Source organism: Symphodus melops, assembly GCF_947650265.1.
Source record: "Symphodus melops genome assembly, chromosome: 9".
NCBI lineage: Eukaryota > Metazoa > Chordata > Actinopteri > Labriformes > Labridae > Symphodus > Symphodus melops.
Window position 1 is genome coordinate 537,455 of NC_136699.1, and position 16,460 is coordinate 553,914.

Consider the following 16,460-nt stretch of genomic DNA (forward strand, 5'->3'; position numbering starts at 1 on the left):
CAAACCTGCAGCAGCTGAACTGCCCATTATCCAAAGTGAGCCACAGACACTGAACCTGCCGTTAATTTACAGAAACATTTTACAGGGGCCAGCCTCATTATGTCATCACATTGTGGCATAATTGACGCCTAATGAAGCGTATCATTTGACCAGTGTGCGCTCTGATTGAAATGATGCTTCAACATATTTTAAAAAGTCCACATTTTGAATATTCAGGGATGGATGGGAAACACAGAGAGGATTTAAATAGATGCATTAGTCTCCTCCAGGGTCAGACAAAGCCGTATCGTGTTGCGGATTTATGTGCAGATGAAGTGAACAGCTGGCTCGGATGCAAATGTTCTTTATAGATCCGTTTCGTTAGATACAGACTGATTTTTTTTCCATTCGCATCTTAAGTGAGGCGAGCAGACCGGACGTAGGCCGCGCGCGCCCCGCGCCTAATCCTTCTTTTACATTTTTAGTCATACTCCCATTAAAGCAGTAATTAATGCGCACATCCACACGGGAATATCCTGGCACGAGAGGGGGACACTGAAGCAAAACGTGCCCCCCCCTCCAAATGTCTGAGATTCAGGATCCTTGCACTCCTATATTTGGATGCTTTCTGCCGCCTTCTACGGACATGGAAGGGTGACTGTCATTTTAAACAGCTTCTTATAAGGAGGTTTGTTTCAGCAGGACTTATAAAGCCTTTGATTAAGATCGTTTTTAAAACATAAATTCCTTTTCTTGTTCTTCAGAGGCCCTGAGAAGGCCACGTTTTATTAATTTTCCACTCGCGTAAACACGCGTGCAGACGGAGAGCTGCTGGTCAAATGCAAACCAATAAAGGAAGAATAAATAATATGTACATACATATCCACACGCACACACACGCGCGCGCGCTCACACACAATCGCAGACAAAATGTGAGTAAACGAGCAGAGCGAAATCTCAACCCTGCACCGTGCACTTCTTTAAATCCCGCCCCGCGTGCACGCGGAGGAAAAAGAGGGTGAGCTGCGTCTGGAGAGGCGTCATGGTTCCGCTATATTCTCCTCTTACCGTCTTATACAAAGAGAGAGAGAGAGAGAGAGAAGCCGAGTGGAGAGCCTCCTCGTTCTCACGCAGAAAGGTGCAGAGGAATGCCTGAAGTTCAGAGAAGGCTGCCGGCTATGAAATCTTTCGCCTCGGGGGCAAACCGGCGGCTTCTTTTCATTTCAAGCGCTTATCGATCCTCCGTTGTCATCTTTGGCGACGCAGAAGGACACTTGAAAGAATTTGTGATGGGGCTGTGATGTGAGAAACGGGGTGACCTGCTCTGCTGATGCTCTCTCCTGATTCTTAACGAGCACATCAGCCCCCACAGCGTCTGTACAGTTGGACATTTTCAACTTTAGTTTCCTCCTCCTGCATACTGGAGAGGACTTTAAATCACTGCCTCTCCGTGTGTGTCAGACTCCACTTTAAAGAGGAGAGGTGATGGACTGCCCGGCAACAGATGCACAGAATCTTAAACTTGGAGGCCATTTAAGTTTGGCTCCCTTTTTAACAAATGTCTGAACTTTTATACAAAAACACAATCTGCATTTCCCCCTTTTTATTTTTCACCTGGAGTCACAGAAGTGCAGATTAACACTCTGTCCATACCCAGGTCTTTGAGGCCTGATGGAATTCTTCTGAGCCCTTTTCCACACCAGTGTGCTCATACACACACTGTCTCCATCTGTGTCCATTAAGCTCAGTTTAAACTATCTGTGCTTCACTTCCTGCCAAATCATCAATCATATCGAGTATTGATCATATCTCACAATCAATCAGAGAGGTGATTTATTCTCATGTCTTTCTTCCTGTCTGCCTTTACAAAAGACTTCAATGAAATCATTGAATGTCACACACATGTATGTTAAAGGAGCACATGTATGTGTCATGCCCCCCCCCCTTCACACCGTGCTCGCCTTCTGTATTTACTCCTGCAAGACCGTCGTCTAAAGTGGCTCCCAACATGTTTCCCACAGCACTCAGTGAAATACACCAGGCCCGTCCTTACACACTGTAATCATGCTGTTGCCTCCTGATGCTTGAGTAATGTGTGTGTGTGTGTGTGTGTGTGTGTGTGAAGTGGTACCATTATTCAGGGCTGCAATTTGCCTGCACAAAAAACCAGCCTGATTTTTCTCCTTCTCCTTTTTTTTTTTTTTTTTTTTTTCGGTTCCAGCCTCAAACCACAGGCGATTGTCGCCTAGCGTTCTGTCTGGCCAACACTTTGTGGCCGTGTAATAAAATCTGGAGTCAAATTGGTGTTTCCAAAGCCACAAATCTTTAAACAAATCAGTTTATGTACTGCTAATATGTTAGAAATAGTGTAATGAGTGGGAATTGAGTTTTATTGCAGGGGTGTGACTTTCTCTCTCTCTCTCTTCTCTGAAGGAGAAATGTAAGAAAGACAAATCATCCGAAGATTCTCCTTGGAGGCAGAAACATCCTGCGTGTGTTTCCATTTGTCAAGTATCACTCCAGGAAGGTTATTAGTGAAAAAGCTGCCTGTAAATTAAGCAAATTAAAAGGGTGGCTCTTGGCTGGCTCTTGAGCTCGTTGAGCGGCTTTATTCCTGATCCTTGCTGTTCCAGCTCCGTCACAGCACCAGAGGCAGACGAGCTGCACCAGCACTAAGCACTCCAGCCCTGCAGCAAACATGGCTTGTGGGTTTTTTTTTTTTCCCAACGCTCCACGCACAGCCACGAGAGGCTCCCCTCCCCGGCTAACGTGGTGTATGTTTAAAAAGTACTCAGCTCTTCGTCTTTGTCTTCTTCTGTAATTATCCTATCCTCGGCTTCCAAAGAAAACGCTTAGCTGATGTCATCGTGGTTTTGGCCCCCCGACCGCTCTAATATTAATCCCATGCATGAAGCAGCTTCAAATAAACGAGGATTACTTTGAATTAAAGTGTGCTCCGTGTTTTCATGTGAACACATTAACTCCTGTCAGACCCTTCCTCTCCACTTTGGACGTGACAGATTCAAAGTGTCCCCGAGCCGTGGACGGCCTCCATCAGGACCAGACAGCAGCGTCTTGCTTGATCTTCGGGGGGAAGTAATAGTCGGTGCATGCATAAACACATGCGGCCCTCAGCCTTAATCACAGGTGCGAGCTGGCCAATAAATTGCTCAAGCAGGTCTCTGATCAATTACATGAAAAATCAATGTGAAGCTGCCACTAACCTGCCGGAGGGGAAATCGGCCAAGAATGAAATTGGTGTGATAAAATGACTATGATGCCTCCCACCCTGTCGATAACATGTAAAACAGTTCAGCTACATGCTAACTCTCCTGTCAGCAGACCCCGAGGTGCACCCAAAGGTCACAACTGGAATCAGCTTAGTCCTAATTGGTCCAGAGAGAGAGAGAGAGAGAGAGACTTCATGTCCCAACCTACCACAATGTACCTTATTTCAAAATAAAAGCACGGTTCATAGAGAGAATACTCTCAGTTTAAGTCTGACGAGTTTTATTTAAGAGTTTGGAATTTCAAACAAACGATTAATGGGGATGAAGACGTTTAATCCTTGGCCCATTTTCTAGTTTTACCGTCTCTTTCAGCCTGGACTAAAATATTCAGAATATATTTGGATTCAATAAAACTGAAGGAGACAATAAAATCCAGCGTCGAGGCAAAAGGTGTTCCTTCTCTTCATGGAGCCTCATCGCCCCTCTGAACTGCCCACGAGCACAGAGCTTCACCACAACACAGCGACCAAAGTCGCCTGACGACATGTGACACACGAGAACACGGACGATGAGCCGGGTCGGCGTCGACTTATGCTGTCAGCACGCCTCACATGTGGTCGACTTTAAGGAGCGGCGTCACAGCTGAAGGAGTGTGCGTCACGTGTCGACCTCAACGTGTGCTGCTTCACATTTACTGACCCCACAGAGAGGAAACAGGAAGTGTCCGTCTGCCTGCTTGATGCAAGCCAATCAGAGATGTTCCTCTCAGCGACCCCGACGACGTCAACCGACGCCGATTCAACATGTCGAATCAGAGAAAGTGAGGAAGCAGGAAGCAGCGTAAAAACAAGGGCGGCCATCGCTTGGCTGTCGAGCTCCTCGGGGTGTCAGGGCAAGAGCTGATCCAGAACTACAAAATAAAACAGGAAACACTACAGACCAGACTCCCACATGAGAAAATAAAACAGGAAGCACATGACTCTTAAAGCAGGAATAAATAAATAAAATCAATGTGTTTGGAGTCTGGTAAAAGTGTCGTTTAAACTTCTATCTCAGCGCTCGTTGAAATGTTTTACTTCTTGTGAATTTTATTTTATTTTTTTCTGAAAATGTAAATTTGTCTTTTTGTCAAAGCGGTTTGGTTTGCACTTCTCAGCCACCGTACAGAAACTGGTGTTGGATCATCTCAGGGTTTCTGTGAGAGTGGTGTAGTAAAGAGAGAGAGAGAGACAAGCGAGACGGTGTCTGAATGGGGGGGTGGGGGGGGGGGGTGGGGGGGGTCTAATCCAGTCCCAGTGTGAAACTGTTGACATTTGTGCTTTTTTCCCTTCATTATGTGACTGGGGCTGTTTTGCGCTGGATTAGCTACAAATCTCCCATGCAGCACATTCAGCATGCCACTAGTAGTTTAACTTCATTAATAATGGATGAAGAGATTGTAATCCAGGAGCAAGAGAGCCTGGAGGAGCACCAAACACAGAGAGGGAGAGAGAGAGGCCCCCCCCCCCCAGAACCAGGATCTTCAAAGCGACCCCTGTGACGCTGATGGTAACGTTACCTGTTATTGCTCCCCGCGTGTAATATTGCATCAACACCTTCGTCTCAGGTTTGCCTGGAAACCGCCCGGCGTTGTAGGCGGGGGGCGCAGGGGGGGGGGGGGGCAATCAAATACACGGAGGGGTGTGTTAAAAAAAAAAAAAATAAAGGGGGGAGACTCCTGAAGTCTCGGTGGTGCTTATCGTATCTATCATTGATTGTGTTTACTCAAGCTTCTGATTGCAGACTATTATGGCAGACTGGGGGGGGGGGGGGCGGGGCTAACAGCAGGATGGGGGGGGATTAAAGATTTACATTTTACATATTCACCACAATGTCCAGCAAAACAAAGGAAACACTAACAGTGCTGAGCCTCCGGATTCTTCTTCTCCTTTTTAAATGTTTCAGCCTCTTTGCCTTCGTTTGATAGGACACCTGGAGAGGGACTGACCCGGGACTGACCCGGGACTGACCCGGGACTGACCCGGGACTGACCCGGGACTGACCCAGGACTGACCTGGGACTGACCTGGGACTGACCCGGGACTGATCCAGGACTGACCCGGGACTGATCCAGGACTGACCCAGGACTGACTCAAGACTGACTCAAGACTGACCCGGGACTGACCCGGGACTGACCTGGGACTGACCCGGGACTGACCCGGGACTGACTCAAGACTGACTCGAGACTGACTCGGGACTGACCCGGGACTGACCCGGGACTGACCCGGGACTGACTCAAGACTGACCCGGGACTGACTCAAGACTGACCCGGGACTGACCCGGGACTGACTCGGGACTGATCCAGGACGGACTGACCCGGGACTGACCCACTGACCCAGAACTGACCCAGGTCTGCCCGGCCTGAACATGGTTACCTCTTCAACATAAAGTCGTGATCCAAGACGTGCCGACTCGAAAATAAAAAAAACCATTTAATAAAAATCTAAATGTGCAGAAACGTGACGGCAGCTTCTCTGACTTTGAGCTTCTTCTGAAACAGCGGCTTCTCTCTCTGATGATAACAGACAGCAGCATGTGTATCCCAGCTCGTGCACGGTCGGCTCGAGGTCGTGGATCTGAACACGCCCAGGAGGAAGGGTGACGCGGCGCACACTGCATCGAGCGAGAGCGCCATAAATGTGTTTATCATGTAAGTTTGAGGCCTTTCAAAGGACGGAGAGGAAACAAAGGCTTTTCTCTGAGAAAGAAAGAGAAGTGCAGCGCTGCAGGGAGGAACTATCAACTGCTCAGCGTGATCATTTGATTAACATGTAATTATCTAATAAAAGCCACACAAACGGCACAGGTGGAGATCTCTTTAGGCACAGAGCAACAACAATAAGAGAGCCACCTGTTTCTCGATCTGCTGCTCAAGTCTTGTTTGTTCTTGTCGCTCTGAAAGCTTTCGCCTCACTTCCTCCACCACTTGAAAGTCGGATCACCTCGGGCGTGTTTTATGACGAGACAATTAATCAAAGCGTTCGCCCGCCGAGCATCAAAGAGACACGCTAATGACACGGTATTGATCCCAGGGGGCACCTCGGGGTGGAAATATGACGGCTGATTATCCTGATGTGTTGGTGAAGCGATCTGCAGGAAACAAACACAACATGTCAGGGGATTTGTGGCCCTGTTAGGCACCATTTAAAAAAAATATATAATCATGAAACTGTGACCACAAATCAGTCATGACTGCTCTGAAGCTCCTTATTGGCCCTGAGATCCTTCACTTTAACCTTTGTAGTTTAAATCAGAAACAATAAATGAGCTTGAAATATTTCATGAAACGTCTCAGGCTAACTCTGAGTCACGTTAGCTACCGGCTAACGACAGATAGCTCTTACTTTGCAAATATAAAAGATTCAGCGTGCCAGTGATGACATGAGCTAATCACAGCTAGCAGGCTGTAAACATGTTCATGTCTGCTGTACAAACAGGCTGTTTGAATGGGTGTGTATGTGACTTCCTGTGCTGCTGCAGCCAGCCTCTAGTGGACACTCCAGGAACTGCAGGAGGTTACACTTTTCAGCATCGGCTTCATTTTGGAGGTTGCTGCTTGCGTTGGACTGACTGAGCAGAAGTGAGCGAAGCTTTTGGGTGGGATGGTGTAAAAATATTTAAGTCTTCATTTTGAATAAACTTCATCCGGCGAGCAGCGTCAGATCCTGAAATGTTCAGCTCTCTGTAGATCACCCGCTCTTTGTGAACGACGGTTTATACGTTTGTGGCCAACGAGAAGGCACTATAGGCTGGTTGTGGGTTTCATCACTTTGCTCAAGGGCACAGCAGCTGTTGTTGTTGTTGAGGTAGCGGCGAGCAGGTTTACTGTCCCAGCAGCGAGCGTCCACTCTCCAGCATCACATCATGTAATTAGCTGCAGGCTGTCGGAGGTGCAGGGAATACCAGGCGGACAGCTTTGATGTGCGAGGTGCCACATTGCTGCGAATAAAAGCTTAATGGGCGCAGCTTAGGTGATGTCATAGTTCATTGTAGTGGCAGTTGCCAGCCTCATAAATAATACTTAAGATTGTTTCCAAGTACGTCTTCTGACTGACGTGTTAGTGTGCTTCGGGCTGCCGCCGCTGACCCCTGGCATGCTGTGAATGTCACACAACAGTTTCCATTGTGATGAACACACACACACACACACACACACACACACACACACACACACACACACGGAGAAATAATGCAATACATGACTCTCATCACTAAATGAGTTTTCCAACGTTTGAGAAAGAGTCTTTACAAATGTCGGTGTAAAATAAAAGATGTGGCAGCTCGTCACTGTCAAAACACAAAAACACTTTCAGAGTTTGAAGAGAGAATCGAGAAGGAAATCAAAAGGTTTTTTTTTTCCCAACTTAGTCACACAACACTTGTGTCACTCATCACAGCGCACACACACACACACACACACACAGTGCAGAGAGAGTGATGAGGAAAAAGGCTGCCTGGTCTAAACCCTCACAGATGGATACTCTGGGGAAAATGAAGTTTTCAAGCCAAGAAGCAGAAGTTGTTCATTTAAAGCAGCCCGAGCGTTTAAATCGTTTGTGCTGAAACCTTCAGATTGATTTGCTAACTTGTCCACAAACCTTCATGTGAATAAAGCTCGTGATTTAAAATCTGTCCCTTCTGGAGAAATCCAAAGTGCTTTCTTTAAAAGCTCTGATTGTTTTAGTCGAGCTCTGACATCACCTCAAATATTTCCAACAGTGACCAAAGAGAAATTCATCTTATCGTCGTAACGGCCCACGTCGTCGTCTGCGGTGGCCGCCATGACAGACATGTTTATCGTTGCCATGGAAACCCTGGCTGTTGCGTCACACGATGAAGCGTGCTTGAAAGCGTCACGCACGTGATGCTCGGATACGTCGGCTCGTCTGTAAACGTGTCCTCGCGTCGTCATGACGAAAGGTCGATTCTGAGTTGGTTTTAATCGGGGGATCACTCCCATGATTCCCCACCAGCCTCCACATCATCTCTTTGGTTTTCATTAAGAGCCCCCCCCCCCCCCCCCCCCCCCCCCGCGGCAGATTTTCCAAACTATGCGTTTGAGGAATTATCTGAATCTGTTAAAGTTCCTGAAATAAAAGTTTTCTCTCCAATGACAAAAAAACGAGACAGAGACTGTTACAAAAATCCCCCAAAACTCCAACTGACGCCTGTAAATAACAGTTTGGTCCAAACAACAACTAAAAAACCCCCCAAAGATTAAAGAGCCTTGATTGGCCTTTTCTTTGCTTTAATAGATTCAGACATTGATTTGATTTCCTCGGTGCCTTGCTGGAGGACACGCGAGCTGTGGCTGCGGCTGCGGCCTAATCTTTTGGCTGCACGACGGTCTCTGTCATCACATCAAGTCCAGCCTGCCACTCCCTACTTTGTCCTCCACGCTTCACTCTGTCCCCCGATACATCAGCAGACCTGCGTATGACAAGCTGGTGAATCATAGGAGCAGCAGAAAACAGACACCTGCTGCATGAAGAGCACGTGTGTGCCGCAGTGAGCTGGTCATGAGAGCGACATGTCTGCCTCTCCATGAAGTGCAGAGTGCAAAGATCCATCTGCTCCCTGCAGGCGGAGCCGGGATCGCCTGTTCTCTCCCTGTCTTTTGGGGGGGCTGCAGTGCATGCGACGCGTCAGCCAAGGCCACATACCCCCCCCCCCCCCCCCCCCCCGAGTATTCTTCTCCCCTCTCTCTAATGTTTCAATTAATTGCAGGGCTGTCACGAACGGTGTTCTGCTAACAGGAAACACATTGGCTTTTGGCGTGAAAGCCCAGATTGTTGATAGATGTAATTAGAAGTGTTAAATCTCGTTCCAGATCGTTTCACACAACTGCGCCCCCCCCCCCCCCCCCGACCCCCCTGCACCCCTCCTCTCTGAATACATGCCTAACAGGATTTACTGTAACTTCTACACATATTGATGCAGGTTTGATATTGTTTGAAACATGCTGAAGTGTCGGCCTCGGGCGACGGCACCACGGCCAACAACAGCATGACGTGTTGCTCAAGTGAACTTTCAGGGACGCCATCATGTACTGGTCCAGTTCCCCCCCGCACAGGTTTTCAGAGGGAATCTGGCAGATTCCGACTATCTGACCTTCCGGTCACCAGAAAGCCTCTCTAACCTTCAGGCTACTCCAGAGCTGGAATACTTGTGTAATGAAAAAGGGATGAGAAGAAGTTTCTGATTATTTTGAAGAGTAAAAAAAAACATGGGAGGAGTGAGAGAGAGAGAGAGGGGGGGGGGGGGGTGAGAGAGAGGGGGGGAGAGAGAGAGAGAGCATGGGAGTGGAAGCAAAGCCTTCATTATTTGAGCCGTCGTGCCTGACGTGACGGGTCCCCGGTGGAGCTCATGACTTCATGTTGCATGTGAGGAGGAACAAACAGCGGCTCGAGGCCACAGCAAGTCTCTCCCAAGATGTGCTTCTCTACATTAATGTGCGTTACTGCATCACGTGACATTTTTCACGTTTCATATCTGGACAGTCACATAAACATAAAGTTTGATTGTTAAAGCCTTCTGATTAAAACCCTTACATGCAGAGCGGTTCAAATCGTTCTGTTGTTTTCTGTTTCTTAGACGGACTGCAGGAGAATCACTGACCTCTGCCACATTGACCTGCTTCGTTATAATACGTATTTAAGGGGGGGGGGACAGGGAGAGGACTGATGTGCAGGGAAGGAGCCACAGGTTGGATTTAAACCGCTTTGAGGAGCACAGCCTCCGACTAACCTTTATATTTCATATTCATCATAATACATATCTGATCAGGGACGGCGCTCGGGACTCTGGGCCCACAGAGAAATGACGTTTTTATTTTGTCTGTTCTTCCCGAAACACAACGAACCCTGATCCAAAGCAAGAATAGATTTTCTGATATTATAATATTTTATTCAAGTTCTTGTCATTTGCACCAAGACCCTCACGACTCGATGCCCACTCTGGTCCCGACTCAAACATTGAAGAAAAGAGTTACAGGTGTCAGTTTACGTTTCATCACATGATCACGAGAATTAGCAAGGAGGCTAATCCGGTCATTTCCTAATGGATCCACATGTGTGAATACAGACGAGCAGAATCAGGATCTGAACAGCCTCGTCTCCTTTAAGACGGACAAACCCGACAGAACCGCAGCTTGGCTGCATACGTGAGACAGTACGAGAGTGAACGTATCGAGCGTGCAGAATATTTGGATAAAAGCTGTTCATGTTCAAATGTCCTGAGACGTATAAAGATCTACTGTACAGACAGTAACATTAAACTACTTTAATCATGATTAAAGGAGGACGACTGATTTAATCAAATTTATTCAAACGTAATTACTTCAATCAATCTAGAAAGGTGGCGTGTATTGAACCCTTTAAGATCTGAATCTCCAGACTGCAGCGAGGCATCTTCAAATAAATCAAAGCCTGTCGACTTTGAGAAACTGAAACATGAAGATAAAATATCTGCAGCCTGGATTTGCTGCCATTGAGCGGCGGGCTCGAGGTAATGACTGATTGGTATTTTCCGATGGCCGGTGAGTCGTGAATTCAGCCGAGGGTGACGGGTCGCAGGTCCGTGATCCTCTGGAGTGTTGAAAGCTTGGCCCTTACAGTCCGGCTGAGTCTTAACCCCCTCCATGGTTCTAACACACTGCTTTCTGATCACTGGACCTGAAGGCCAGTTCAAATACCGGCAGGTCACCAGGGGGCCCATATTAACAGAACCCAGGCTTTGTCACCAATCCCACTCAACGTCAAGGATCTTTAGGCGAAACAAATCGATCAACTCCTGACTCCATAACTGGCCTGTTGCCGTGGAGAAGGAAAAAAACCAACACAATTTGTCTGTGCAGTCACCATCACTCAGCCGTCGTTAAACCAGCGACTCAGTGCTGGAAAAAACTAGGAATGGTTTGAAAAGAAGAAACGTCGATGTTTTCTGCAGCTTTTCAAGATTTCCCGGTCGGTTCTAAAAATTCAGAGTTAAATAAATTGCAGCAGATAAAGACAAGCAGACATTTTTTAAAATCTGGTACCCAATCAGATATCAGTCCAGTTTAGAGCTGAAACGATTCCTCGAATAACTCGAATAACTCGAATAATTCGATTACAAAAATTCATCGAGGAATTTTCGCTGCCTCGAGGCTTCGTTAAGTTGTTTTTTTTGGCGTCATCAAAACTTTGGTATGAATATAAAACACGTTTAATGTAGCTGCAGCTACCTGCTCCTCTCTCTGACACACAGACACTTCAGCGCTAACATGCACACACACGCGCACACACGCGAGCGCGGCGTGCCCCTTTTAACTTTTAGTCAGCACACAGTTGATCCGTGATCCAAACGAGCCAGTCGGGAACACGTGATCCGGTCAAACAGTCGGCTTTTCTCCGATCACTCTCTCCGTGTTTGCAGCTAACGTAACGATAGCAGCGTCCTCTCACAGTCTCTGTCATAGACACGTCTCTGGTCTCTGTAGTCTCAGCTAATGTAACGATAGCAGCGTCCTCTCACAGTCTCAGTCATAGACACGTCTCTGGTCTCTGTAGTCTCAGCTAACGTAACGATAGTAATGTCCTCTCACAGTCTCTGTCATAGACACGTCTATGGTCTCTGTAGTCTCAGCTAATGTAACGATAGCAGCGTCCTCTCACAGTCTCAGTCATAGACACGTCTCTGGTCTCTGTAGTCTCAGCTAACGTAACGATAGCAACGTCCTCTCACAGTCTCTGTCATAGACACGTCTCTGGTCTCTGTAGTCTCAGCTAACATAACGATAGCAGCGTCCTCTCACAGTCTCTGTCATAGACACGTCTCTGGTCTCTGTAGTCTCAGCTAACGTAACGATAGCAGCGTCCTCTCACAGTCTCTGTCATAGACACGTCTATGGTCTCTGTAGTCTCAGCTAACGTAACGATAGCAGCGTCCTCTCACAGTCTCTGTCATAGACACGTCTCTGGTCTCTGTAGTCTCAGCTAACGTAACGATAGCAGCGTCCTCTCACAGTCTCTGTCATAGACACGTCTCTGGTCTCTGTAGTCTCAGCTAACGTAACGATAGCAGCGTCCTCTCACAGTCTCTGTCATAGACACGTCTATGGTCTCTGTAGTCTGTGAGCGCGCTGAATGCACGCGCTGCAGGAGCAGACAGAGATGCAAAGAAGCAGGTTTGTAGGGACGACCCAAGACGAGTTGAACCTTAATTAAGCAAAAGTATGATTTATTCGATTACTCGATTAATCGACGGGATATTCGATAGAATACTCGATTACTAAAATATTCGATAGCTGCAGCTCTAGTCCAGTTACCCACAGATCCCTCCAGCTTTTGAATAAAGGAACGCACCCTTCATCTATAGTTTAATAACGTCTGCTGCTACAGTTTTTTAAAGTCTAATAGAAGTGGCTTTGGTGAAAAGGTCAGGTTGGAGACTGAGCTGTCCAATCGTCACCGTCGCTCAGCGTAGAAAAGGCTCAAGTGAAAATATGTTTAATGTGTTTGTTTTATAACTTTCCAACACAAATACAGTCGACATTAAGCTTTCTATCCGAAGTCCTCCTTCTGGTTGTTTCCTTCAGTCTGTGTTTCTGCTCGTGCAATATAAGACCCGAGCAGAGCAGTAAAGGGCAAATAGCTATTGGTGTCTCCGAAGGTCACGGATGAGGCCTCCGTGTCCTTCCGTCCTCTCTGTCGGCATGCTTTGGAGCACCCTCGGCTCTGCTGATAGGTCGCCTCCCTGCTGGGACACAAAGCAGCTCCGTCTTGGCTGCGAAGCTGGAACTCAGAGAGGCAGAAGTGTCAGCTATGCAGCTCCCAGCAGGGCCAGTGGAGCTGTGGAGAGGGGGCAGCGGGGCAGGAGGAATGAGGGTACCACCTGTTCAACCTCAGCTCGGAAGGAGGGAACGGGTGTTTCTGTTTAATATGGAAACAGCTCAGATTTTTTACTGCCCCCCCCCCCCCCCCCAAAGAACAAAAATGGCCACAGTAATGGTTGAGGATTAACAGGGATGTTTGTTAATACCCGCGGCTCAAACGCTGCTTAATGTGCTGAGATTTCCACCTTTTTAAACACGACGTCTCTTCAAACGCACTGGATACCATCGTGCACGCTTTAAGCACAGGATACAGATGTGATACCGTACAATACACGTGTATGATATGTATCATGTATGATACACCAGGATACCCAAAGGTCACGGCTGAAAAAAGTGCCAACCTCCATTATTGAAAATGAAGGAGGAGCAGGAGCTGGGGTTCGACGGACGACTCTACCAACTGAGCCACAGCCACCCCCCCCCCCTCAAAATCCACTTTTTGGGGTCAGACCCATAAACATAAACTTTTCTACCAGAACGGGTCTCGCTGACCACACCCACGTCCACGCCACGTCAGAAAACGGTGGTCGTATTATTTTTACAGTCTTGAACGCTCAATTGGAGGGCGATGACTAAATATTAGATCACGTTGTCATGGTAACGGTATATATCTGACTTTGCCGCTTCACAGGATGATACTCTCCCGCACAAACAAAGCCATGCTCGGAAAACTTGAATAGCGGCCATCTTGGTTCTGCGAGAGCGTCCGAGTGAGATAATGTTCAGTCGCTCTTCGTTCGCCCACTCAACCACACTTGGCGTCCTCCACTTCTAACGCTTCACCCTCGTCCGTCCCAAAGCTCCCCTTAAAGCGCTTTTACAAGGTGAGAAGTGCCAGATCCAACAACAATTGAAAACGGAGCTGGTGCATCAGCTGCAGCCATCAATCATCCTTCGATCAATCACTGTCGACCTGGCCCCGCGCCAGCCTCGCACCAGTCCCTCCGCCGCGCCCTCGGCATGGAGCCCTCTGGAATGCTGGGTAATGAGGGATGGCAAGGGGCATCCAGGCATCGGGTTACGAGCCATGTTGGGAAGAAAGGAAAGATGTGTCATGTGAGGGTGTGTGAGCTTGTTTACATTTGCTTGTAAGGGATTCAGCTTCTGTTTCCATCCCGTGGAGAGGTGGGACGACTCCTCCTGCACGCCAAAGGTCGCGGCGAGGAGCTGATGCACGAAAGACGTTTATGACGGGGGATTACTGCCGGCTGATAAGAAGTTGTTGTGCTGTCACTCACGCACTGCTTGATCTTTAGCTTTTATAAACTCTCGTCCCAAATATCTGGCAACATGCTTTTATCCTGCGTCTCACCAAGAAGACACAACGTCCAACGTAGAAAACGGTTTACAGCCCAACGACAGGCTGAACGCTGCGGCCGATCCAGGTTCTTCAAACGGATGAGATGTAAAAAAAGGCAATGAGGACAATAACTGATCTGTTGAGCTGTTTGATTATTCCTGCTGTAAAAACGTCTTTTTTCAAGTGTTCTCGTATTTAGGGGACGTTTCACTCGATACAGAAAAAAAAAGCGTATGCTGGATCTTTGTTTTCTGTTTCTGGTGATAATTCTGCCAATAGCTGCTCTGTGTTACATGAAGCCCAGGCTCTACTAGCACCTGTAGCCCCGCCTCCACCATCAAACCTCCGCCGCCCTCCTTCATGCACAGCGGCTCCGACCTCCACCTGAGAGGAAGCGTGCATCATATCTGCTCTTTTATGAAGCGTCTTCAGATCGCTCCTGATATGAGCCGGCGCTCTGCAGTGCAGGATGGATGGACGTGTGTGTCACTGACGTGCTGATGTAAAGACATGATGACAGTAAAGATGTCACATCAGAGCAGAACGTGTTTATGTGCTTTGCATTAGACGTGTGTGTTTGCAGATTGAGTCCTCCTTCCTCTGATTCATCCTGAACATGCACAGTTTGAGTCCTCAGACTAATAAGTATCTTTTTAAATGGCAGCAAATATCCCATCACGCCACGGGAAGAGATGAAGATCTCCGCGTTAATCTGCGCTACAAACAGCGAGTGTGGGAGGGGGCACCCAGAGGTATTAGGTGTAAATCCTCTTTCCTGAAAATTGTTCACAGCGCAAATGGAAATTCCATCACAAATTTCAGACTAATTTATTATTCATCATCACCCCCCCCCCCCCCCCCCCCACGGTGGATATGCCAGTTTATCATGTGGGCCTGTAATATATCAAGAGCAGTGAACTGGAAAGGATTTAATACATTATGGGATCCTAATTTAATAACATTATGCCCAAGATGTATTTGGCATAAATATGCAGGAACATGTCGAAGCGTTCTGTCTGTCTGTCTCATACAGAGCGTACGTGTGTGTTATCAGTCTGCTTCAGGTGAACACCCAGGTACAGTCCTCCTGTGGTCTACAGGTTTGACATCACCTGCAGGACAGCAGGTTGGATTTGAACCCAGGCCACCAGCTTTGTGGACTATGCACTCTGTACATGGGCCGCACGCCCTAACCGCTTGACCACCAGCGGCGCCTTTTCTGTAAAATTACAAACTTCATCTGTTCATCTGTTTAAGGCTTGATGAAGCAAACATGATGGAACAAACACAACGTTGTAATTTACACATTTGTAAACTCCTCCTCTTAAATCTGTTGACATTTAAACACATGTAAAGTTTACTGTGGGGACTTTGAGCGGATGAAAAAGGTGAAGCTTTCACTCTGATTTATAGACGCTCCAATGAGCTCCCTCAAACAGACACATTAAGAAGAAGAAGAAGAAGAAGAAGAAGAAGAAGAAGACTGCAGCTGAGCGGAGAGCGATCTGTCAAAGCTCACCGGAGACTCGGAGGAGTTCCAGCCCGACGAAGGACAGACGTTACCTGCTCTCCCTCAACAAGGCCTTTTCTTGTCATAAATTATTACCCGGGAACATCATTCAAATTGAAGACGCTTTTCATCAAAGTTCTGAACCTGATTTTGGAGTGAAGCTGACCTGCAGACTGTCACATCGTATCAGAGCAGAAGGAACCTGCTTACAGAGGAATGTGTCTCCTCGTCAGGACGGGCCGCCCTTTCACAGAGGACGAGAATCCATCTCCATGCCTCCATTCTTTACAAGTTGCCTTCATCCTAAGTGAAGCTGTAATAAACAGCGTCTCAGATCCACACACACACACACACACACACACACACACACACACACACACACACACACACACACACACACACACACACACACACACACACGTGACAGTGGAGAGTCATCCTCTCCTCTGGAATCCATTAAGAAATGTATAAAATGCCTTCCTCCCAGTCGGAGGGCGAACCCCTGAAATGTATGTCTGTGGTTCTGGAG

At 47.5% G+C, this 16,460-nt stretch overlaps 1 protein-coding gene across 1 annotated transcript in view; it reads left to right on the forward strand.

Moving 5' to 3' along the window:
- Positions 1 to 16,460, forward strand: part of LOC306829402 (uncharacterized protein) — a gene marked incomplete at its 3' end in the record, with an annotated part of 99,290 nt that overhangs the window by 23,686 nt on the left and 59,144 nt on the right. The window lies entirely within an intron of this gene.